A 25172-nucleotide genomic window follows, 5' to 3' on the forward strand; every position below is an offset into this window, starting at 1 on the left:
TCAGCTGTTGGTGTCTACAAGGTAAAGGATAATGGGGAAGGAGTGAAAGAAACATTTAAATCAGGGTGATAAAAATGTGCTGGTGGGACAAGAAGGGAGCAGGAGAAATGGGTGCAGCAAGTGTGGCATGGGTCAAAGTGTAAGTTTGAAATCTCCTGGTGTGGTGCGAGGTGCCCCTGCCCACGGGAGGAGTGGAATGAGATTTTAAGGTCCCTTCCAACCCAAACTTTCTCTGATTTTTGTCTGTGGCTTTGTCCTGCTCGTTCAGGGATTCCTATGCAGGATGGAAGCAGGGCTGTGGTGTCTGCAGGGCTGGGGATTCTCCCTGCAGTCCTGTGTGCTCCAGACATGCTGCCCGGGGGAAAATCCTCATCAAATTCCCTCATTCCTGCTGTGGTGCAGGAATGAGCTCCAGAATGTTCCATCAGCACAGCTGGCCCTGGGCTGGAGCACAGGAAGGATGAGGAATATCCTGGGTAGATCCATCGTCCCCATAAATTCCAACTTCACCTCATTCAGCTGAGACCCACCTGATGCTCTTTAAGGCCTCCTTTAAGCCCACCATGAGTCCATTCCTGATGTTCTGGAGGGGAGAACATCTGGAGACGTTCTGGAGAAACATCTCCCTCTCCACTCTGGGCACAAGGACTGACAGATCCGGGATCTGCTCCTGCTCTATGTGCTCAGAATCCTTGGATCTTTAACACTGGAAAATCCTGTGCAGGAACATTGGCACAGGGACATGCCAGGGGAATATTGGCAATTTCTACATCTGTTTTGGAACCCCCAAAACCCTCATCACCAGCCAAGGGGGTGAAGAGGGGCTCCCCACTGCTGCCCCTCCTGTGCTGCAGAATTTAATGCCACGCCTTGAAACGTGGTGTGGAAATTAATTATTTGGAAATGAAGTGCACGAAGGGAGGGTCAAATCTAGTGGATAATTTATTCATTGCTAATATCTCCAGCAGCTGTAATTGAGGTGCTCTTTTAATTGTCCAAGCCACTCCAAAAAAAAACCCCAGCTTTTCTAATAATGGCTTGGAAGGGAACTGTCATTCAGCTGTATAAACCTCTATCAAAGCTGGCTTTTGACTGGCTGATGGCATCACCCAGTGCCTTGACTTTATTTTAGCTTATTAAAATTGATCCTAAATAAACCTGATCTGCCCCAAATTATTTTTTCCCTTAAATTAATTTGAATGCAATTTGTTCTCAGCGAGATTTGCTGCCATGTTGCATCTTGCAATGCAAACACGAGTTTGTTGGGTCACTCTAATTAATTTGATTTTGTATCTCAGCCCTCCTACCCATCACCAGCACTAAATGGAATTATTTAGAAATAACAGAGATAATGCTGGCAAAATAACATGCTGTGACAGGACCAAGCTTTGCTTCTTTAGGAGGGAAAAAAATATAATAATACACAACATATTGAGGTGGTTTATTTTTTGATTAAACGCTTCTGCTTTGCCTCGGCATTTATCTTTCTGAGACAGCTCCAGATCAGAGGAAATGCATCATTCCATTACCATTATCTCTCTGTACATTTGAGTGGGGGTCCCCAGATAATAAAGGGCTACAACGCGTGCGTGGCCAGCTCACACCTCCAGCAGCTCTGATTCCTTCAGAGAGGATTTCTACAGGAGGTGTTGGCAGGGAAGGGAAGGCGGAGGAGGTTTCTGCCTTGTTGGTTGGTGGGGGGAGGCAAAAGCCTTCAAAGAGATGAGTGGAACAACTTAATTCAGAGATTTTTATAAGGATATTGGTGTCAGAAGCTGCAGACAGTGACCTGGGTTTGAGGAGATGATGTTGGGTGGTTTTATTCAAAAGGTTTGACACAAGAACTCAGCAGCTTGAGGATGTTAGATATCCCCTGCTCCTGGAGGGTTTGGAAAGAGGAAGGGGAGACAGGCAGGTGTTGCAGGTGATCCAAAGCGTGGGAGGGATTTGGGATGAATGGATTCCCAAAAGGAGCACATGGTGGTGTAGGGGTTTTGTGCAGATTCTTTGTTTCTTTTTTCTGTTAAGGTCAGGGTTAAATGTGTGAGATGGTATTTCTTGTTGGGACTCAGATGTTTATTAGTTCTTATCTGTGTCACACTCTCACAAACCCTGAGTTCTACAGCACTTTATTAACAAACTAAAAATGGAGCCCCATCTCTCTCTCTACAAGGCCTTTTAAGGATAAACTGTCCAATTAAGAAATGACACCTCAATTATTTTTACTTTTAACTCAATAACCAAGCACCCATGGCTGCAATGGGGACTTTTTATCCAATTACACAAAACCACCCAAACCCGTGGAGAAGAAGGTGAAGAAGGAGGTGAAGAAGAAGAAGGAGAAGAAGGAGAAGAAGGAGAAGAAGGAGAAGAAGGAGAAGAAGGAGAAGAAGAAGGCGAAGAAGGACCAGCCCCAAACCCAAAAACCTCCATCTTGCTTTATATCTATTCCTGTATTCTAAACCCTTAAACTCTGAGTTTCCCACCCTGTGATATCACACACTCCTGTTCAAACTGCACACCCACAATCCCAGTTCCATCATTCCATTCTGGAAGCTTCTCCAGGCCTCGGGTCAGTGCAGGGTTCTCTTGGGGATCGCAGAAATCTCAAATTCTCAGCAATCATCATTCCAACAGTTTGGGTTCACCAATTTGGGATTTCCCAGCCCCTGCACTGCTTTGGGTGAGTGGTGGAATAAAATAATCCAGAACAATCCTGGCTGAGAGGAAAAATCCATCGTGCCCTTCTTGTTGCTCCTGAATTTAGAAGAGCTTTCCATGAGCTGGGGAAGTGGGAAAAGCAGAGGGGGGGAGATAGCATGATCCATAAACAGAATAAATACTGGTGGTGGGAACATCCATAGGGATAACACATGTTAGAGGGTTTCCCTTATAGAGGGGAAGGCTCTTATCCCACATTTTGCTGATGTGAGATGGGTAGTGGCCCCAAGCACCTCCAGTGGCTGTGGCCAAAGGCTGAATTCCAGACCATCATCCCAATCTGCTTGGAAATATACATAGAGGTAGAAGGAGATAAAAAAAAAAATGAAATTAGGAGGGAAAAAATTGGAATTCGTACACTTGAGGTGCTGCACCATCAATTTGCAGCACTGCAAAGGGACCACAGGTCTGCAAAGCTGTTTTTTGGCACAGTCCATTTTCACCACAGATGAATCCACCCAGGATGACAGGAGAGTGAGTGAATTCCATGTGTTTGGTACAGGTCCTACTAGTGAGCAAAGGGCAGATGTCTTCTTGTGAATATTCACTTATATGTGAATATATTTATGTTTTCATTGAAATTTTTAGGAAAGGGTGACTGCACCAGCCCCAGTCCAGCATTCCAGAAAGGACCTGATTTTGTGAGTTTGGGAACATGATAAGATGTCCTTTCTAAAGGGCCCAGAGCATCTCTCATTCTGCAAACCCAGGGTACCCCACACCAACTATTTAACCAGTGACACTGCCCATCAGGGAAACACCTTCCTCTTGCCTTCCTGTTTGTCTCCTCAGTCTCTCCCCGCTGTTTTCTGCCATTTCTCCCTCTGCTCTCCCTCCCTGATGCCATGGTGATGGAGCAGGCACGTAAGAGCAGCTATTCTTCGCTGGGGTTCCCACAGCATCCCCAGATGAGCTCCTGTTTCTCCCCCTCTCCTGTCTCCCACCTTCCCTAAGTGGGTAAATCTGAGTGCTGCCAGCCCCACGTGCTAAAAAAGATGGGCCAACATTCCCCCTCCTCCCTGCCTGCCTCCAACTGGCTTTAAAAGCATGAATTGCAGCAAGGAAAAAAAAATAGCACAAATGTTGGGCTTGGTTTGTGGGTTTTTCTGGTTTGCTTTGGAGCTCGGGGTTCTAGCAAAATAAATCTTTCACCCCCTGCTGTCGACAGGGCCCAGTGCTGGTTTGGGGCATTTTCAGCCAGATTTGACAGGCAGCAGAGAGATCTTATTCCTGCAAGTTTTTGGAAGTAGTTTTTGGCTGGGTGGATGTTCCCAGAGTGAGAGAAATGCCAAGGTAGGATTTACAAATCCCCCCTGTTCAGGATTAGCCTCCAGCGACATCCACAATTAGCTGTGAGATTTGGGAGGCTGTCAAGTGCATTTTGTGTATCCTTTCTCCACTATCTGAGGGAGGCAAACTTCCCAAAAGGATCTTTCTAGAGTGTTACCAACTGCAGATTCTGTGAAAAATCCCTGCAGCTCTATCCTGGCTCCTCATCTCTCTCCTGGAACCCACTGGAGCTGCACCAGGTTCTGAAATTCCAAATCAAAGCCCTAATTTGTGGATGAGACCCTTCCCCTCTTCAGGCTGTCCTATTTCCCTTTGGGTTTATTCTGATTTAAGGGCTGCTTCTCCTCAGATGAATTCAGCCTTCCCCTCTCTCCTTCCAGACACTCTCCAGCTCCTCCTGGGTGTCCCTGGACTGTTTCCCTCTGATTTCTCTATCTCATCCCTCCATTCCCACTCTTCCTTCTCCTCACCCCTTCCAGACAGTCTCCAGCTTCTCCTGGGTGTCCTTGGATTGTTTTCTCCTGAATCTTTACCCATTTCCTCATCTCATCCCTCCATCCTAACTCCTTATCTTGCCCCAAAGCTCTCCAGCCCTCCTGAGCAGGGATTGATTGCTTTGATTTATTCTGATTTAAGGGCTGCTTCTCCTCAGCTGAATCCAGCCTTCCCCTCTCTCCCTCCAGACACTCTCCAGCTCCTCCTGGGTATCTCTGGATTATTTCCCTCTGACTCTTAACCCATTTCTCCATCTCATTCCTCCATCCCCACTCCTCCTTCTCCTCTCCCTTACCAGACACTCTCCAGCTCCTCCTGCATATTCCTGGACTGTTGTCCTCTGATTTCTCTGCCTCATCCCTCCATCCCCACTCTTCCTTCTCCTCCTTCTCCTCTTTCCTTCCAGACAGTCTCCAGCTCCTCCTGGGTATCCCTGGACTGTTTTCCTCTGACTCTTTACCCATTTCTCCATCTCATTCCTCCATCCCCACTCCTTATCTTGCCCCAAAGCTCTCCAGCCCTCCTGAGCAGGGATTCATTTCTCTTCCTCCTGGTATTGTCCTCCAAAATGAAACAACAATGAATTTCTCTGACTTTCTGTGGTTGTGTATCTTATCACTCCACCTGCCTGGCTCCAATATTATTCCCTTTCACCCCTTGTCCCCTCTCAGATGCCCTGGTTTAATTGGCCAGCCCCAGCCTGGGTTTTGTGGTTCCCTTATCATGATGGGCTGAGTGCTCCCCTGGCTCCCATCTCACCCAGCCTGCATCCACCTGCCCCTCTCCAGACACTCTCCAGCTCCTCCTTGGTATCCCTGGGTTGTTTCCCTCTGACTCTTTACCCATTTCCCCATCTCATTCCTCCATCCCCACTCCTCCTTCTCCTCTCCCTTACCAGACACTCTCCAGCTCCTCCTGCATATCCCTGGACTGTTTTCCTCTGATTTCTCTGCCTCATCCCTCCATCCCCACTCTTCCTTCTCCTCTTTCCTTCCAGACACTCTCCAGCTCCTCCTGGGTATCCCTGGACTGTTTTCCTCTGACTCTTTACCCATTTCTCCATCTCATCCCTCCATCCCCACTCCTAATCTTGCCCCAAAGCTCTCCAGCCCTCCTGAGCAGGGATTCATTGCTCTTCCTCCTGGTATTGTCCTCCAAAATGAAACAACAATGAATTCCTCCGACTTTCTGTGGTTGTGTATCTTATCACTCCACCTGCCTGGCTCCAATATTATTCCCTTTCACTCCTTGTCCCCTCTCAGATGCCCTGGTTTAATTGGCCAGCCCCAGCCTGGGTTTTGTGGTTCCCTTATCATGATGGGCTGAGTGCTCCCCTGGCTCCCATCTCACCCAGCCTGCATCCACCTGCCCCTCTCCCCTGTCCCTCCTGCCGCTGTTTTGTTTGGCCGAATGACAGCCTGGGTGTGACCAGAGGCGATAATGGTCGGCAAATATTTGAAGGGGGAAGGAGAAAAATTGTCCCTGGGGGAGTTTGAGCGGAGAGGGCAGGGATGGGGTTGGGAAGATGTGCAGATGATGCTGTCAGCCTGAGGACATCATAAATCCCCTCTGGGTGGGTGGGGATGGGGAAGGAGCATCTCTCTCATCCCTGGGTCTGCTTGGAAGGGCAGGTCCTCTGTGGAAATGGCATTTTGGTGGGGAGATTGGAGTTGGAGCAGAGGGGCAAAGAAGAGGAGATGGGAAGGGAGAAAAAGGAATGAAATTGCACAAAGAGGGAAAATGGGCTGGAAATTCCAGAAATGTTAAACTTGAGGGGTTGGTGAGCTGTTGTCTGACTCCAAGTGCTAACATGGACTGGAGCACACAGTGATAGGAAGGAGCTCTGGACAGGGAGGAGACAGTCAGACCCTGCAGGTCTGTGGCTCCTGTGAATTGCTGGATTTGCCTCTGGGACAACATAAAAGGAGATTTTGCTTCCCTCAAAAACACCCAAATAAGTGGTAAAAAAAAATAAAAAAATGAAAGCACACCCCACCTCTGTTTGACAGTTCATTGTGCCTGCTGAAGGGCTGGGAAGAGGGAGATGCTGGATTGACGGATAAAAATGTTATTTATAAATATCCTATTGAAAAATCTGTCCCAAAAAATAAGAGGGAGATGCTGAATAACTGATAAAAATTTTATTTATAAATATCCTACTGAAAAATCTGCCCCAAAAACATCCCTGCAAAGACTGGCAGGGGAGTTAAGGGAGTTGCCAGAGACTGTGCAGCAAATCAGTGACAGAGGAGAAAGGGCAAGTGTAACCCCTCTGCTCCATGCCAGGACACCCTGAGCTTCCCAAAAAATCCCCCAAGACTCCAAGGAAATGCTGTACAAACACAAGCAGAGAGTGGTTGAGATAGATCCTCCAAAGAGCTTTTTCTCCACCCATCACCCAAAATTGTTTGTACAATGCTGCAAAAGAAGGGGAAGGCGAGGTGACCAAGTGACACAGTCCTGCTCTTCCTTACAAACTTCTCTTACATTTTTTTGGGGACCGCACTCTCATCCCATTTTCTGCCAGCACAACCCTTCCTGAAGCTGGCAAAAAATGAGAGAGTGACACCCCTAAAGGTGTCACTTAGGGGGAGAGCTCACCCTGAGCTCACCCAGAGCCCCGGCCCAGCTTTAAACCAGCTTGCCCAGCATTTCCCACCCTCCCCAAGCACGATAAAGACATCCTTTGTCAGCAGCAGGGATGGTGACAGCTACCCAGGAGAGCCCAATTTTATTCTGTGTATCACCAGAGAGGGGCACGTTGGAAGGACCTGAGAGGCCGGAGGGCAGGAGGGGGTGACAAAGAGACCTGGAGGGAGGAGATTTCGAGTTGGCAGCCGTGTCCCCGGGCTGTTTTGTGCAGGGCTGGGCCGGTTTGGGGCGTTTTGGAGGTGCCACCAAGCGCGGCCGCTGCAGGTGGCGCTGCGATGTTGGGTTTGAGCGCTGCGCTCGCTGCAGCCCGAGCTGGAACCACCAGCGCTGGATTCCAGCCACTTAAACACCGCGCTGCTTTAACAAACTTGTAAAATGGCGGGGGAAAAGAATCACGGAAAAATCCCCGCTCAATCTGACTTAAATTTTCCGTCTCTCTCCCTTTTTTCTTATTTTTTTTAAATTTTATTTCTTTTTCTTTCCCCTGATTGGCTCATCCTCAGTTGTTGGAGCCTTGAAGTGTACAGGTGGATGTCCTGGCAAAAATGGTTTTTTTCTGTTCTTTGGGTGTTGATGGAAGTGATTCCTATGTCCCGCTGTGTGTGGCTCAGGTAATAATACAAGAAATGAAAGAAAGGAGGGAGTGAGTACATCTGGATGAACCACAGAGGGATTCAGGGAGGCTGTTGGCACCCAGGACTTCAGGGGCATTGGGGGATCTTTTGGGGCAGCAGGAGGGAAATCAGGTGTGTGAGGTTGTTTGGATGGAGAAAACAAGATTTTCCCTCATCCAGATGATGCTGAGACAGCTTTGGTGCTGCTTGATTTTCCCCCTGGAGCAGAGCATTGGGTGCCCTCTCTGTGATCTCTGCTGTGACTTGGGGAGGAAAATATCCACCAGAGTGAGCCTGAACCCTCCTTGTCCTTGGGCCCTTTTGCTGCAGAAATTCCCAGGTCAGGGGAGGTCATTTGGGTTTTGCAGCCCCAACCCTTTCCCGCCCCCGCTGCCCGGTTCATGAGCAGGCCTATAAATAAAGTCTCATTTGTCACTCACTCCTTCATGAACCCAAACAGCACGGGCATCTATTGACTCCTGCCATTGTCTTAAGAAGCAGAAAGAGCTGGTATTAATTTCTTCCTCCCCACCAGCTCGTGGGAAGTAATCTGAGCATATCCAGATTATCCGTGTTTAGGGAACAGGTTTTAAACACGAGACTGAATTTCTTTGAGATTTTCATATGTTTTTATTAAATGGAGCTGTGAGCCAGGCTGGACACTCAATAATGCTGTAGCACTCAGAGCAGCAGTGATCTTTAGAGGTTACTAACCTGCCATTGTATCTCTCAGATTCCTGTCTGGCTCCTCCGTTGTCATTTCGCTGCGTTATTACTCTTCAGGCTTCGCATCGCACTCATTTCTCTGAATGAAAACAAATGACTCCTTGCGAGAGGTAGGAGATAAAGAATAATAAATACATTTTATGCACCACCTCAAAAAAAAGAAAAAAAAAGGGCTGTGAATCCCCCATCCATCCATCCATCCATCAGGAAATGTAAACGGGAGCTCAGGCAAAACACACACACACACAGGCGCGCGCCGGGGAGATAAAACTTGTTTTAAGGAAAACATGATATTGTTTCTAAATAAATATCTTGGAGGATGCAAATAGACAGCCCCCGGCCCCCGTGCTTTGTGGCATAAATTTAAGATAATTAAAAATACTAAGCTGGGATTAGGGCTGATTTTCTGTCAATGGCTGTGGGGAGGAGGGGGAGTCCTGCTGTGCTTGGTGCTGCACAACCCCTGGAGAGGAGATTCCTGCCTCTGATCTCGGCTGCTGGCACCCCTTCCCCAGCACCCCCCTGCATCCCTGCCGGATGTCTGTGCTTTCTGCTGGGCAAGGGGAAGCTGCAGGGCCACTTGCAGAGTTTTCTCCTTGGCCTGAGCGCGGCCAGCCCCCCTGGAAGCAGAGGAGATCTCCCCCAGCTGCTTCTCTCCTCTTTTCAGACCTTTGTGAGGCGCCCATCCTCGGGGAATCGGGGCTCGCTGGGGAGCAGCCCTGTTGCTATCACCACCCTGAGAGCATCCCTGCCCTTCCCACACCTGCTGCCGGCTCTGGCATCACCTGCGGGGAGGAGCGCGGCTCTCACACACGGAATGAACTTTTGGGGTGGGCGCTGGGGGACACCAAACTCAGGTAGGAAGCACCAACAGCTTCTGAAAAATCCCTTTATTCCTGCGGCTGCCGGGAGTGGAAGGCAGCCCGGGCCAGGGGAGCAGCTCGCAGCCGCTCTCCGGGATTATTGCTCACCCCAACTGGGGGATTGATCTTCCTCAATCCTCCCCACGCCCCGCTCCCCTCCTCGCTGCCTCCGAGCCGGGGGAGAGCCCCAGAGAGGGAAGGGAAGGCACGGAAAAGGGAAAGGAGATGCCAAGCAAAGCCGGGAAAGGTTTTTTTTTTGAGGAGCAGATGGGGGCAGGCAGCGAGATGCGCTTGATTCCGTGAGTGCGTTTTGGGTTTTATTCCTTTTTTTCAAATTTTTTTTCCTGTTTTTCGGGGAGGGCAGAGACGTTTCCCAATTAGCCCAATCAGGCTGGAGCTCCTAGGTGTCAGTAGTGAGTAGGAGCGAGGGAAGGCACCGCAGGAGGAGGAATCCAGCAGCCGGAGTTGCAGCCGGGGGAGAGCGGCGCCGGCAGCCCCGGGAGGCGGCCCCGCTCCCCGCCCGTCCCCAGCCCCTTCCCCAGCCCCTGCAAACTTTAGGACGACGAAAAGCGCCTTGGGGGACCCCCGTCCAGAGGCAACCTGCGCTCCTCCGCCTTCTCCCCTCTCCCGGAGGTGGGTGGGCTGGAGAAAGGAGGAGCGAGCGGCCACTCTCTCTGCAAAGCTAAAAAAAAAAATAGGAAAGAAAGAGAAAAAGGATAGAAAGGGATTTTTATTATCGCTTCATTTTTCTATTTATTATTTTTATTATCCCTCCCCCGTGCATTAGGCTGCGGTTGCCACAGCACTTCTACACCTCTCTCCAGCTATTCTTTTTTTTTAATATATATATATATTTTTTTTTTTCGGAAAGGGGTGTGTGCCTGTGTTTGCAAAAGAGCCTGGGTGTCCAAGCCGGCTCCGCAGCCACCATTGGAGAGAGAGGAGGGCTGGGGAGGAAGGAAGGGCTGGCTGGCGAGACAGCCGCAGTGCGAGCCCTCCCCGGCGGGCGGGCGGGCGGCAGAGAGGCCGCGGAGCCGGGCATGGCCCCGTAGCGCATCCCCTGCCCGCATCCCGCAGCCCCTGCCCGCATCCCGCAGCCCCTGCCCGGCTCCCCCCGCTGCCGGCTGGGTTAGAGGCGGAGGGGGGGAAGGGCTGGGGGAAGGAGGGGAGGGGTGATTTGGGGGGGGAGTGAAAACTGGAGCTGCGTTCTGGAGCTGCGTTTCCCCCCCTCTCCGTTCTCCCCCCCTCCTCCTCCGGCTCTGGGCGAGCCAGACACGGTTTGCCCAGTGCAGAGAGAGGGGCTCCGTGTTCCGCCTCCGTGGAGTATTTGGGATTGGAGAGAGACACACACGCACACACGCGCGCGCACACACACACACACACACACACGCACACAGAGACCATCTGCAGTGTCAATGCGGCGCCTGCTCTGAAGACTGAAGTGGGGGAAAAGGAGAGGAAAGAAATATTATATATATATATATATATCTATTATATATATATATACACACCAAAACCCACCCAAAGCAAGCCAGGAGCATTCCCAGGTAAGGAGCCCCCGCCCCGCCCGGGCTGCGGGAGGATGCCCCGGTGGATGCCCCGGAGGATGCCCCGGCAGGGCTGGCGGGGCTGCAGCGGTACCTGCCCTGCACACCTGGCGGCAGCCAAGGGAGGGGGTCTGGGAGGCGCCCCCATCTCTGCTGGCCACCCCCGGGTCCCGGGAAGGGGGTCTGGGATGGAGGGATGGAGGGCAGAGACCCCCGAGGGCAGCGGGCTGAGCCGGGGGTTCGGGCACGGCCCCTCCCGGCCCGCCTTGGGAGGATGCTGGGCGGGGGGCGCGGCGGGGACCCCCCTGCTGCACATCCCCAGCGCGGAGGGGACGCGGTGCCCGCTGTCCCCCGTTCCCCATGGCTTTTCCCCCATGCACAAGGCTCAACTTTTCTCCGCGGAGGTAGCGGCTCAGCCCGCAGCCCGTCCCTCGTCACCCCCGGCATCCCCGGCTGCGGGTTTGCCGCCCCTCGGGGGGTGTTTTCCCCCTGCGATGCTCCGGAGCTCTCCTCGGGCGAGGAGCTGGAGGCATTTCCAAACTTTTGCTGCTCCCGGTGAGGTTGCAGCTGGACGGGGCTGGAGGCAGAGCCCAATTCCCGGGGAGGATAACCCAGGAATGGGGACAGGGGACAGGGGCTATCCCTGGTGGTGAACACCTGAAAGAGAAGGGCAGACCCTCGTGGCTTCCCTTCCTGCAAGGTGCTGGAGAGTTTCCCTGCCCAAATCCCGGCTGCGGAGTCAGCGCTGCCGAAGCTGCCTCCTTTTCCTCGGTGCATGTGTGTGTGCTGCGTATCGATGCTCCGCGTTGATCAGACATATGCCCTTAAATGATGTACACCGGGAGAAGTGATCTAAACACCGAGCCGCGCGTTGTTTCGCTGGAAATCCACGTTGTTTCGCTGGAAATCTAATACTCCGGCAGCAGCCGAGTTGCTCCCAGACAAACAAACCCGCTTGCTCAGCCCCAGCAGGGCTGTTTGGGTTTGTAGCGGCTGCATGTGGCTGCTCCATCCTGAAATCCTCCTCCCGGGGCTCCATCTGCTCGCTGTGCCGGGGAAGGGATGGATGAAGGGATGGATGAAGGGATGGATGAAGGGATGGATGAAGGGATGCGGGGGTAGGAGCCCCGAGCAGGGCTCGCCCTGATGGGAAGGAGCCTCTGGATCGCGTTGTGGCTCCGCACCTCTCCCGCAAAACTTCCCCACCCCGCTCTGCTTCCCAGCCCTGCTCGCTGCGAACACACCTGACAGCCCACAGCTTCCCTTCGCTGTCGGGAAAAGAGATTTTGGGAAAAGCGAGAGGGGTTTGGGGCTCCCCGGGTTGTGGGGTGAGTGATGCAGAGAGGGGAGGTTCGGAGCGGGACCCCGAGATGCTGGGGGATGCTCTCCATCCGCGGGAACAATGACGGGTGCCGGGAGATTTTTACAGCCGATGCAAAGTGCTCGCAGCCTTCTAGGGACTTATCTTGAGCGTGCACAGATATTTCGGAGGGTGGAAAGCGTGCTAACTTATTTTCCTTAGCTGCCCTCTGTTTCAGCCGGGTGTTGTTTGTAGAAACCCGCGAGCGGGGCACGGGGGGCTCGGGCTTGTGTGATTCTAATTTCTGTGATTTTAATTACGGCGTGTGCCTCCCAGCGTGGGATTAGGTGCTTCCTCCCCCCGCCTAAGCCTCTGGCTGGAGGTGCAGGGGATACGAGCAGCGTTTCGCTTGTGTTTTTGTGTTTTTGTTGTTTTTTTTTTTTTTTTTTTTTTTTTTTGCCGGGGGAAGTGCGCGTTTGTTTGTTTGTTTGTTTGTGTGGGATCCTTCGCTAAGCCGGGTTTCAAGCGGTGCAACAGATGTGTGTGTGTGTGTTTCTCGTGTGTAGCCAGGTTTAAACACGCAACCCCAGCACCGACACGAAAATCTGGGCTTTTCTCCCCTCCTTTGCCCAGACCCACCCTCCGTGGGGTGTCTCCTTTCCGAAAGCATCACTCCAAGGCTTCTTCTCTCCCTGTCCCATCCCGAACGTGCGGCGCCCGGCGGTGTCGACACCACCTAAAATAAATGCCAGCCGCATGATCTAAGTGCTGTTTCTGTCCAAGACGGGTGTTTTAGATGCTCAGTCGCGGTGCTGTAGGGAAGCATTTGCTCGAGGATCGCCGGCACTGCTGTCAAACGCGCTGTGCGCGGCTGGGGAGGGATGCTGCGAGCCCAGAGGGACACGCTGAACTTCTCCGCAGGGAGAGCGAATATTTGAGCATTTTCTCAGCGGATTCACCTGCCAGCAGCGCAGAGAGCAGGGAGGGGGTGGGTGAGGCAAAGCCGAGGGCTGAGCAGAGGCAGGAGAGCGGCTGGGCTGAGCTGCGCTGCCGGGAAGGCAGGAGCCGTCTGTGGCAGCTCCATCCCGGGGGGCTCAGCCTTGCCGGAGCCGCTTTCATATCAATTCCTGCACTTTCGCAGCCTGACGAGGGGGAGGAGAGATGCCGGCGCCCCTTTTGTGTTGCATCTTTTTCCTCTTACCGCGCCGCTTTGTCTCTGCCTCCCGATGCCGAGGGGATGCAGTAAAACCAAGCAGTCAAACCGAGCTCCCGCTCGCTGTGCCGGGGCTGGGTTCGTCTGATGAGCCCGGCAGCATCTTACGATGCTCGGGGTTATGCTGAGGGTTAAAGCCGTGTGGGAATCAGTTTTTTGTGAGGAAGGGAACCCTGAGGAGGATGCTGTGGTGCTCCACGCTGGTCTGACCTAGGGAGGGTGTCAGAGGTGGGGCTGCTGCTGAGTTTCGGAGTTTGCAGTGCCAGAGTTTGGGGCTTGGCACTGCCCACATGTGTTTGGGAGCGGGATGGCGTGGTGTCCTGGGAGTCATTTGGCTGCTCTTGATCTATTTATTATTTATAACCCCTCTAAAGCGGGATCCCACATAGCTGAGACTCCAAAGTCTCATGTGTGCCCATGAGGGAGCTGTCCATGTGCTCCCTCCCCAGCCAGGGATGCGTTTTGTGACTGGGGATGTGACTGCTCCCCCCAGCAAAGCCCTCCAACTGCTTCATGCTCTAACACAAAGCATCTGGGGACCCTTTCTGGCTCTCTGGAAGGCTTCAGAGGGCTCTTTCTCACTCCTTCCTTCTGGCTGGAAGGGACAGCAGCTCCAGGCGCCCAAGGCAAGGAGACTTCCCGTCTGTGCAGAGAGTCCAGTGCCTTCCTGCAGGGCATCAGTGATGAGCGTGCTTCCCTGCCCGCCTGTCTTCCTCTGAAAATTGCTTTATATCCCTCAGCTTTGAGCTCTCAAGGAGCCTGCGACAAAAAGAAGGAAAAAAAAATTACGTAGTGCTGCCCACATGTTTTTCACTCAGGCTCTGAGTGGTTTTAAAACAGAGCCATTCACTCAATTCCCATGGCGTGGATAGGGAAACTGAGGCACAGGGTTTTAGAACAGAACCATTCACTCAATTCCTGTTGTATGGGTAGGGAAACTGAGGCACATGTTTTAAAACATAACCATCTATTCAATTCCTGTGGTGTGGATAAGGAAACTGAGGCACAGGGTTTAAAACATAACCATCTACTCAATTCCCATGGTGTGAATAGGGAAACTGAGGCACAGGGTTTTAAAACAGAACCATCTATTCCATTCCATGGTGTGAATAGGGAAACTGAGGCAGAGGGTTTAAAACAGAACCACTTACTCAGTTCCTGTGGTGTGGATAGGGAAATTGAGGCACAGGGGTTTAAAACAACCACTCACTCCATTCCCATGGTGTGGATAGGGAAATTGAGGCATGGGAGTTTAAAACATACCCATTCACTCAATTCTCTTGCTGTGGATAGGGAAACTGAGGCACGGGGTTTTAAAACATCACCATTCACTCAGTTCCTCTGGTGTGGATAGGGAAACTGAGGCACAGGGTTTAAAACATAACCATCTACTCCATTCCTGTGTTATGGATAGGGAAACTGAGGCATGGGGTTTTAAAACATAATCATTCACTCAGTTTCTGAGTAGTTGGGAAACTGAGGCACAGGGTTTTAAAACTTAACCATTCACTCAATTCTTGTGCTGTGAATAGGAAAACTGAGGCACAGGGTTTAAAACATAACCACTCACTCAATTCCCATGGTGTGGATAGGGAAACTGAGGCACAGGCTTTAAAACATCACCATTCACTCAATTTCTGTGGTGTGAATAGGAAAACTGAGGCATGGGGTTTTAAAACATAATCATTCACTCAATTTCTGAGCAATTGGAAACTGAGGCACAGGTTTTTAAAACAGAACCATCCACTCATTTCCTGAGTGATTGGGAAACTGAGGCACAGAGAGGCAAACAACTCAGTCTACATTTATTGATGAGGAATTCTCACTCACCAGCCTGAAATGCAAACTGAGCCCCAGTGGGATCTTGATGAGAGCAGGGAGTGGTGCCTGCCATCCAGTCTGAGCTTCAACAGCCAAGAGCAGCCCTTGGACACAACAGGACATTTCCAGGATTGAATTTTTTCCAGTTAAAATGGCAAACAGGTGCTTTGAAGTGAGAAAGGATCATGGAATTACAGAACAGTTTGGGTTGGAAGGGACTTTAAAGATCACCTAGTTCCAATACCTTGCCATGGGCAGAGACAAGCAAATATTTTAGGTTAGAAAACTGGCCAGGGAGCAAATGTGCTTTCATGGATCTCAGTCCCAGTGCCTTTAAAATTTGCTGCAAAATGTTTTTAATCACCTTTGGGAATGGAGACATCGCTGCAAAAATGACCTGCTGAGTTCCCCACAGGCTGTGTGGTGATTCTCTGTGTCTGGCATTATCCCTTGGGGTTTTTTGACTCATCCCAAAGAATATTCTGGGGTTTTTTTGTTGGTGCATGAGCTCTGTGAGTTTGCCTCATCCTTGAGGGGCTGAGCAGCCACCCAGGTTAGAGGTGCCAACTCTGTGTCCCCTGTGTCATGTGGCTCTGTCCTGAGCCCTTTCCTTGGTACAAAACCCTCTGTGAGCCCTCAGGGTTGCTCTGAAGGCCCTGAACAATGGTTTGAAAACCCAGTGACCACTCTATTTTAGACACCTGTAGCCCTCCAGCTGATGTGAACATTGCCAGGGACATGTTCCCTTCCAAGGGGATTCCTGGAGCCATGGAGGAAACCAACTTTTTCCTGAAATATGATGTTCCCAGCTGTTCCTACCTCAAACACCAATACTTGTAAAAGACACCAAGTTCTCAGAGCCTGAAGACCGGGGGGAGAGCAGTGACTGGGCTCAAACCCTCATCCCTGGCTCTGACCTCACCTGGAATCACTAGAGAGTGAGAGAGATCATTTGCAGGCTCTGTGACTTGCTTTTACACCAGGCTTTGCTGCTGAGAGGGTTTTCCCCCCTTTAAAAAGTGTTTTTTAAATGCTTCATGCAGTGGAACAGGAATCCAGACCCAAAAGTGAAGTGGCTGAGACTCCCAGGCTTCTTTTGCATGGGGATAAATAAATAAAAAGTCCTGCTGAGTGTGGCAGAATTTGCACTTGTGACCCAAAAGGGAGATGTGAGACCTCTGATTCTCCTGCTTCTCATGCCTGATCTCTGAGTTTCCTCCACCTCTGTTATCCCCACACTGATCTGCTGGGGCTTTCCCACCCAGCCATTGGCAATAAATAAATTTATGGGATTTGCTAGGATGAATGTGTGGCTCTGATGCAGATAATACAGGTTAGCTTTCCACTACAGGCATTTGCACGATCTAAACCCACACATTTCCCCATCCTCTGCTCTCCTGCAAGGGCCAAAGGGATGAATCTTGATCCTTGAGCCAAATGAATATAAATGTTTGTGAAATGAGGCTCCACAACCTCTGTGTTATTTCTCCTGGAGCTTAAAACACTCCACGAGGGAGGAAAGGTGAGGCTGGTGAAAATGTTTATTCCCAGTGGTGTTTTCCTGGGAAACAGTGAGGTGATGCTGGCCTGGTGACCACCTGGAGATGGTTAATATTTCTATATTTGCTGTTTTTTCTGAATGAGGAGCTCACACTTGCTGCCAGCAGCTCCCTGATGCTCATTCATGCCAAGCCTGGCTGGGGACCGGCTGGGCATTACACTTCTTGGTGACTTTTAGAGTTATAGGGATCAGGAGGATGAATTAGCAGTAAATTACAGCCTGGATGGCTTCATCCTCAGCAGTGACAGGGTTTAAATTAAAAATATCTTGCTGGGATGAAGCACCACTAAGTCAAGCTCTGGTGTTGTGTCAGTCTGGGTGAGAGCTCAGCCCCAGTGGAGCAGGAACATGCAGAGCACTCACATCGATTCCCAGCTGAAATGGGAAATTGCCACTTTGTTTCTCCCATCAAATATTCTTCCTTTCCTCTCCTTTTTGCCTCTTTCCCCAGCTGGAGGGAGGATGGCCAGGCTGGGAAGGTGGGGGAAGATTTGTGGATTCGCCGCACGCGCGTGTGGCCCTGTTTGACTTGGTTAGAGCATATTTGATTGTGAAAAGGGATTTATTTGTTTTTTGTGACAGGGGATTTGTCTATAATGTAGTGCTGGAAAGAAAACTCATTTAGAGACTAAGGAGGTGTATCCTGTTACAATTGCCTATTGATGGAATAGCAAGTGCTTGGTGTGCTACACAGCTTCATTTTACTTTAGGGAAACTTCTCCTGGGCTGCCAAAGGGAGACTTGGGTTTGATGGAGAGCTGTCCCATGGCCCTTAGGGGCTTCCTTGGCTTCTTGTTTCCCCATCTATCAAATGGGGGAGGTCTCCTAGAAGTCATTGTCCCTTCAGCCACCACCTAATTCTTCCTTTGCTCTAATGATCTTTAAAAATGACTCTTTTTTGTGAAGGGAATAAAACCAGGGGGGTCCTTGTTGGGAACTCACTCAGCAGCTGAGGAATGACATCATGTCCATGGATAATTGTCACTAATGGGGACTGTCCCACCACCTTCTTCTGCTGGCTGGGGAGAGGCTTTCAGAGGTGCTGAGGAACAGCAGGTTCTGTTCAAGGCAAAGGCTCTGCCAGGGAGAACAGGTGAGCTGGGAATACAACCACACCAATTGTGGAGCCATTCAAAATCCTGGGTTTTTCCTAAATGGACAAACTAGGGGAGAAAAATCCACAGCCAAATTAAGGTGGGCCTTGGAAAAAAGGAGTTTTTGGGCTGTTTTGGAAAACTCCTGCTTTGGAAAAAGGAGTTTTTGGGCAGTTTTGGGGAACTCCTTCTACTTGTCAGGGTTTTGGTGCAAATTTCTTTGTCTTGCTAAAAGCAGAGCAACACGTGGAGTTTTTAAGCTGTTCTCCTGAGTTGTGTAAGTGTTGAGGGGTATTTGCATGGATAATTTTGGGAGTTTCCTCCTTTTGGTGGTGCCTTACCCTTTGCACTCTCCCATTTCCTGCTGGGTGGACAGTGAGTGGGGCTGTCCCCCGTCACAGCCTCCTTTCCCTCCATCCCTCCTTGGATCCCAGGAATGATTTGGGGAATTGTAATGACATCAGTACCTGTTTTTTTTGAGACTCCATACCCCCATCCCTCCTTGCAACCCAGGAATGATTTGAGGGGTTACAATGACCTCAACAGGTTCTTTTGAGACTCCATACCCCATCCCTCCTTGGATCCCAGCAGTGATTTGGGGGGTTGCAATGACCTCAGTACCCAGTGCTTTTAAGCTTCCTACTCCATCCCTCCTTGGATCCCAGCAGTGATTTGGGAATTGCAATGACCTCAGTACCAGGTGCTTTTGAGAATCCATACCCCATCTCTCTTTAGATCCCAGGAATGATTTGGGGTGTTGTAATGACCTAAATACCCAGTGCTTTTGAGGCTCCACACTCCAATCCCTGCTTGGATCCTAGGGGTGATTTGGGGATTGCAATGGCCTCAGTTCCTGGTGCTTTTTAGACTTCATACCCCATCCCTCCTTGGATCCCGGCAGTGACATCAGTATTATATTAAATATCAGTATATATTAAATACCTGGTATTTTTGAGATTCCACACCCCAATCACTGCTTGGATCCAAGCAGTGATTTGGGGGCTGCAATGACCCCAATACCCGGTGTTTTTGAGACTCCACACCCCAGTCACTGCTTGGATCCCAGAAGTGATCTGGGGGATTGCAATGACATCAGTACCTGGTGCTTTTGAGATTTCCTACCCCATCCTTCCTTGGATGCCAGAAATGACATCAGTACCAGGTGCTTTTGAGACTCCATACCCAAATCCCTGCTTGGATCCCAGGAGTGATTTGGGGATTGCAATAACATCAGTTCCTGGTGCTTTTTAGACTTCCTACTCCATCCCTCCTCGGATCTCAGAAATTACATTAGTACCTGATATTTTTGAGATTTCATACCCCATCCTTCCTTGGATCCCAGGAATGATTTGGAGGATTGCAATGACCTCAGTATCCAGTGTTTTTGAGGCTTCATACCCCATCCCTCCTTGGATCACAACAGTGATTTGGGGTGTTGTAATGACATCTGTCCCTGATGTTTTTGAGACTCCATACCCCAATTGATGCTTGGATCCCAGCAGTGATTTTGGGGGTTACAATCACCTCAGTCCCCAGTATTTTTGAGTTTCATACCCCATCCCTCCTTGGATCCCAGAAATGACATCAGTACCTGGTGTTTTTGAGACTCCACACCCCAATCACTGCTTGGATCCCTGACTGCTCCTCTCCAGCTCATCCCCACAGCTTCCCCAGGGAGGGCAGTGCTCAGGGACAACCTGGAGGGGGGTTTCTTGCTCTAAGTCCATCTGTGCCACCACTGAAGCCCCCTCTGGGAGGGCAGCTGCCTCCTCGCCCTGAAGACGGCGGGATGAGCTCCGAGTTCTCTCCTGTGCTGAGCTGCTATGGTGATGAGTTGCTATAGAAACACATATTTAGCATTATTATTTATTATTGAAAGGTGCTTCTTTTCATGCCTTAAAAGCAGGGTTGTGCCCAGCAGACCCCAGTGGTGGCTGTGGGACACTGCCCACCCAGTCCATGTGGGATGGGGGGGTTAAGCTTCCTGGGAATGCAGGTTTATCCACGCTGGAGGCAGGGAACCGTGCTGTGCTAGCCCAGCAGGCTGATCTGGTTAAACAAATCCCCCAGTTTGCTCCTGTCACAGGTCCCTTCCCTCCTCAGATCCCTCCTTTGGAGGGGGATTTGAGTGTTGTAATGAGCTTACTCATCTCCAAACTGGTAAATCTCGTGTCACTACTCGGAGTGCATCAAGTTCTGGGACAATGTCTGCTCATCCAGCACAAATCTGCATTCACAGCTCCTCGTGGGCATTGCCTGGTGAATACCTGCTCTTATCTCTGCCTCTGCTGCTCCTCAGTGTTTGCTGGAGTCTGCAAGTCCCTCCTCTGATGCTCCTGTGCTGGGGTCCTGCTCTGCTGAGCCCTCCTGGACCTGCAAAGGGCCAAGCAGAGCAAGCCCTGCTCAGGCCATGCCTCTGCCTGCCCTCACCATCACTTCCCAGTGCCCATAGGTGGGATGGATCCTGCTTTGGGGGGTCTTAAGGGCCAAGCAGAGCAAGCCCTGCTCAGACCACAGCTCTGTGTGCCCTCACCATCACTCCCCAGTGCCCATGGGTGGGATGGATCCTGCTTTGGGGAGCCTTGCCCCCCAGGAATGTGTGCAGGGGGTAGGAGCAGCAGAAACCCCGTTTATCCAGCACATCCATTGGTTTTGGGCATGCTCAGGAGGTGCAAGAGGGATGCAAAGGGCTCTCCTGCATTCTCAGAGATTCACAGCTTCCCTTAAAGCTGGCTGTGCTGCAGAGGTGGCTCTTAAGGAAACCTCCCTGCTGCTGTCCTTGACAGCCTGGCAGCCCTGAGGATGCTGCACAGGGGTGGCTCAGTGGGGACAGGAGGTGCTGGCAGGATGGAGGGGTGTCCAGGAGCACTGGGAGGAGTGGAGCTGCTTTCCCTCTCTGGCTGGGGCTTGGCTTGCAGCAGGGATTAGCTGTGCAGTTCTTTCTTGCTCCCTGGGAATTGCCTAGTGGAAGAAAAAAGAAGAAAAAAAAAAAGATAAAGAAAAGGAAAGAGAAAAGCAAAACAACACAGCTTTTCTGGATGCTGAATGCAAAACTGGGAGGTGAAGTTCTGGAGCAGCTGCAGGGGGTGGCTCAGCCCCTCCTCTCACACAGGTGCTGCAGGTGCAGGTGGAGATGGGCTGGGGAGGGATGCAGGAATGGCTGGACCAGTGCAGGATGCTGGGGAGGCAGAGAGAGACCTGGGCTTGGGGGAATCTCTGCTGCTGCTGCTTGCAGGGTGAGTTCCCTGAATGCCTGCAGGTCTCCACCTTTGGCAGCCTTTGAGGAAACAAAAGGAGGTTCTTGAAAGCACCCCCTCAGGCAGGAATAAAACACCTTCCTTTGCACAGCCCTCTCCCTGCTTGAAGTCGTTCCCTTTGGGCTTTGCATTTTCCTTCTTGGAAGCTCTGCTCCCTGCAGGGAAGAGAAAAAAAAAATTCCTGGGGTGAAGGAGCAGGGCTGAGGGGGATGGGGGCTGTTCCTGGAAATGGAGGGAGGGATAAAGGGGGCCAGTGGAGGGGTCTAGGGGTGAATGGAGACCCCAGGGTCACATCCAGCCTGGCTCTGTTGTAGGGGTGGTTGGGAGCATCCTGAGGGGTGGGAGGTGCTCCTGCACATCCCAACCCCTTCTGGTGATGAAAGGCAGCAGAGTGGGGTTTCTCTGGCTATGGGAAATGAGAGCTTGCTGTGTCCTGGTTGGGTCACCCTTGTCCATATAAGTCTGGAGGGTTTGGGTTTGCTTCTACCACCCTTTTTTTACAATATGAGCTGCACCAACTACTTGGATATGTATTTTGGAGAGGTCATCCCAAGTGGTGGAATGGATTTGGGGCTGATTTGGGAGCCCCTGTGGGTCCCACCAGCCCTGAGACCATCCAGTGTCTTGGTCTGCCTCCAAAAGCCCACTGAGGGTGGGGTCATTTTGGCCACCTTTGCATCCTCTGGCTTTCCAAGGTCATTCCCAGAGATCAGGAGCTGCTCACATGGGCCAGGAGGCACCTTGGAGCTGCAAACTCTGCCTGGGTGAGGGATGGAGAAGGGAGGAGAGCCATGGCAGGAGCTGGATACCTAAACCCACACCCCTTAGAGCCACTCAGGAGGGATTTTCCCCCTCTTTTATGAAGGAGTTGCTCCTTTAGCAAGGCAAACACTCGAGGGGATGCCCCTGAATGAAAGCACCGACTTTTAGGACAAATTTCTCTCAGCATAATATCTCAAAGAAAGCAAGGAGAGGAAACAGCAAGCAGGCCTAATTAGGTAAGTATTACCCATTAGGAAGGGGAAGGAGCTATCAAGTCGATTTCCATTTCCTCCTTGTTTTACATGCCTGATTGTTCCGCCTCTCCAGGAGGCGGTGTGTGAAGTAGGTCTCTCCTTAGCTTGGAGAAGTAAATAATCAGGACACCAGGACCTCCTGAAGCTCTTCCCAAAGCTTTCCAAATCTGGGCTGAGCTGAGGATTTTCAGCATCTTCACCAGCTTTCCAGGAGCTCCTCAGCATCCATGAGACCTGGCAGGGACTTGTTTCCCCTTTTCATGCTGAGAACCAAGGTGGGCAGCAGGACTTGCATATTCCTACAGATATTTCTCCCTGCTTGACCTATTCTGTGTGGTAATTCTGGAATTTCCAGGTTGTTTCCCAGTATAAACCTGGGTGTGAGCTTGGAGAAGTAAATAATCAGGACACCAGGAGCTCCTGAAGCTCTTCCCAAAGCTTTCTAATTCTGGGCTGAGCTGAGGATTTTCAGCATCTTCACCAGCTTTCCAGGAGCTCCTCCAGCATCCATGAGACATGGCAGGGACTTGTTTTCCCTTTTCATGCTGAGAACCAAAGTGGGCAGCAGGACTTGCATATTCCTGCAGATATTTCTCCCTGCTTGACCTGTTCTGAGTGGGATTTCTGGAATTTCCAGGTTGCTTCCCAGTTTAAACCTGGGTGTGAGCACACACAACACCCAGTTGGAGCATTGGGAAATGAGATTGGGATCAGCACCTAGTCCACCCCTACCTGAGCCCAGCCCCATGATGTCCCCAGTGTCCCCATGATGTCTCCATGTCCTCCAAAGCTGTTCTGATTGGGATCAACCCCTAAAATCCCACCCAGACCAGCCCTACCTGAGCCCAGCATGTCCCCATGATGTCTCCAGTGTCCCCATGACATCCCCATGTCCTCCAAAGCTGCTCTGATTGGGATCAGCCCCTAAACCCCACTCAGGCCACCCCTACCTCAGCCCAGTGTGTCCCCATGATGTCCCCAGTGTCCCCACGTTGTCCCCACGTCCTCCTGGCCGTGCACCCAAATCTGCTCTCCTGGCTGTGCTCTCTGCTGCCTCTCAGAACAACACATTGCAGCGTGGGCTGCAATTATGGAGCCATCAACGGGTTCTTGTGACACATTTTGGCGAGCCTGGGGATGCTTTGTGTGCACCAGCCTGCGAGGGAAGCTCTCTCCTCCCCCCTGTGCTGCCTCCCCCTGCTCCAGAGCCTGTAAGTGGTGTTATTAAAGGCTGTCATTGGCACAGTCAATGGCTGACACAAGGCAGCCCTCAGACTTTGACTCATCACACACACACACACACTTTGCAATGCATGAGCCACAAAAAAAGCCCATTTCTCACCAGCATCACCCTTTCCCCAGCTGCTTGGGCCCTTTTTCTGCATTCATTTCAGAGAAGAAGCCTTGATTGTCCTGCAGTGTGAGCAAGGGATGGGAGTTGCATCATGCTGCCTGCACGTTTCCCAGCTCTCTCATTATCTTTTGCTGGAAGTTGTGATGCCTTTTTTTTTCCCTAAATACAACTCCATATATATAGATATATATATGTGTGTGTGTGTATGTTTTATACATATACATAAAAATACACATTTATATGCACATTGCTACACACAAATGCAAACTGCACATGCTTTGGAAATGCCAATCTGTTCACCCTGCACTTTTCACAGATCACTGCCAATTTTCCCTCACAGTTCAGGAAAGGTTCTGCAGGTCCAGATTTTTGGAGAAGGAAGAGCAGCCTTGCTGCAATAGCTGGAGTTAGGAGGGATTTAGGCAAAAAAAGAAAAAAAAAAAATTACTTTTTCCTGCAGCATCCTTAGATCAGATGCTGGAGGCAGAGAGATGTTTTCCAGCTGGTAGGGAGGAGAGGGAAGAAAGAAAAGAGTTTGAGGTTTTCCTCCACCACAGAATTGGGAATAAATACAGCAAATTTGGGCAAACCTTTGTGTCTGGGAATGTGCTCCAGCTGGGCTTGGCTGCCTCAGTGCTTTTCAGAAGGTGCTGGTCCAGGCCCTGCTGGTGACAAAGGAGTCTCTGAGGGGCTTTCAGGGGTAGGGGATGATTGTGAGCATTTCTCCTCCTTCCCAGTGGCTCAGCTGGAGCCTGGCCACGAGAACTCAAGTGGGGCAGCACGAGGTGCCACGAGCCTGGAGGAGATCCCAAGCAGATTGGAGCTCCATGACAATCTGCTTTTCTGCTTTCCAGTCCTTGGCTGTGCATGGACACGTGCAGAGGTCTCCCTGCCTCCTGCTGGGTGATGCACAGTGTTCTTTGAGCCACATTTCCCTCACTCACAGCCCTGCTGGCCACTCAGGCTGCTGCCCTGCTCTGCTGCCCTGCTCTGCCTCCCCTCCTTCTGGGATTTGTGTGGGAGGACAATTCTGAGGCTGCTCCAGTACTTGTACAAAGGTATGGAGAAGTGACTGTGAGATGCTTGTGATGCCTCAGGGTTTAGCTTTTATATTTTTCACATTCTGTGCTGCTTCAGTGTGTGGGTCTGAGCTTCACATTCAGGGATGGTGAGCTGTGTGCACAGAGCAGGGAGACAAAACAATTCCTGCTCCAGCTGGGCACCAAGGACAAATGACCCAAATCTCAGCCCAGGAGCACAAACCCCGTGGGCTGCAGAGAGAAAAACAAGCAGGGTGGGACTGCCTGGGCTGAAGCTGGGATGGGACAATGAACTGCAAGGTGCAAATGGAGCAGAACTGATCCCAGGGAGAGACCCCGGGAGCGCTCGTGCATTTTGGGGCCGTTTTGGTTCATCTTGGGTGCAGCCCTGGCTGGGCTCTGGTGCTGCCCAAGGTGCATCCATGGAGGAGATCCTGTGAATAAATCCCTGCTTTATTCTGGAACTCTGCCCAGCCTCTGTCCTAGCTCAGCCTTCTCAAGGCATCATCTGAAGCCTTTTCACTCAGTGATTTGCCTCTTGGTATCACTTGGTCGTTGTCTTCTCTCCTGCCTTGCCTCTCCCTCCCTGGGAACACAGGCAGCAGAAT

General features: G+C 51.1%; 1 protein-coding gene across 6 annotated transcripts in view; it reads left to right on the forward strand.

The window, feature by feature from the left end:
* The first annotated feature begins 9239 nt into the window (after positions 1 to 9239).
* The window catches only part of PLXNA4 (plexin A4), a 503567-nt gene continuing 487634 nt past the window's right edge, over positions 9240 to 25172 (forward strand). Inside the window, exon 1 of one of the 6 annotated variants that reach the window (XM_074538671.1) lies at positions 9240 to 9355. The gene's annotated coding sequence lies outside the window, so the exon portion shown is untranslated. Of the gene's footprint in view, positions 9356 to 9783; positions 9995 to 10263; positions 10909 to 12074; positions 12237 to 25172 lie in introns of those variants that run through there. The other 5 variants (XM_005493209.4, XM_074538674.1, XM_074538673.1 and 2 more) reach the window with 5 other exon arrangements.

Source organism: Zonotrichia albicollis, chromosome 4 (genome assembly GCF_047830755.1).
Source record: "Zonotrichia albicollis isolate bZonAlb1 chromosome 4, bZonAlb1.hap1, whole genome shotgun sequence".
In the NCBI taxonomy this organism is placed as follows: Eukaryota; Metazoa; Chordata; class Aves; order Passeriformes; family Passerellidae; genus Zonotrichia; species Zonotrichia albicollis.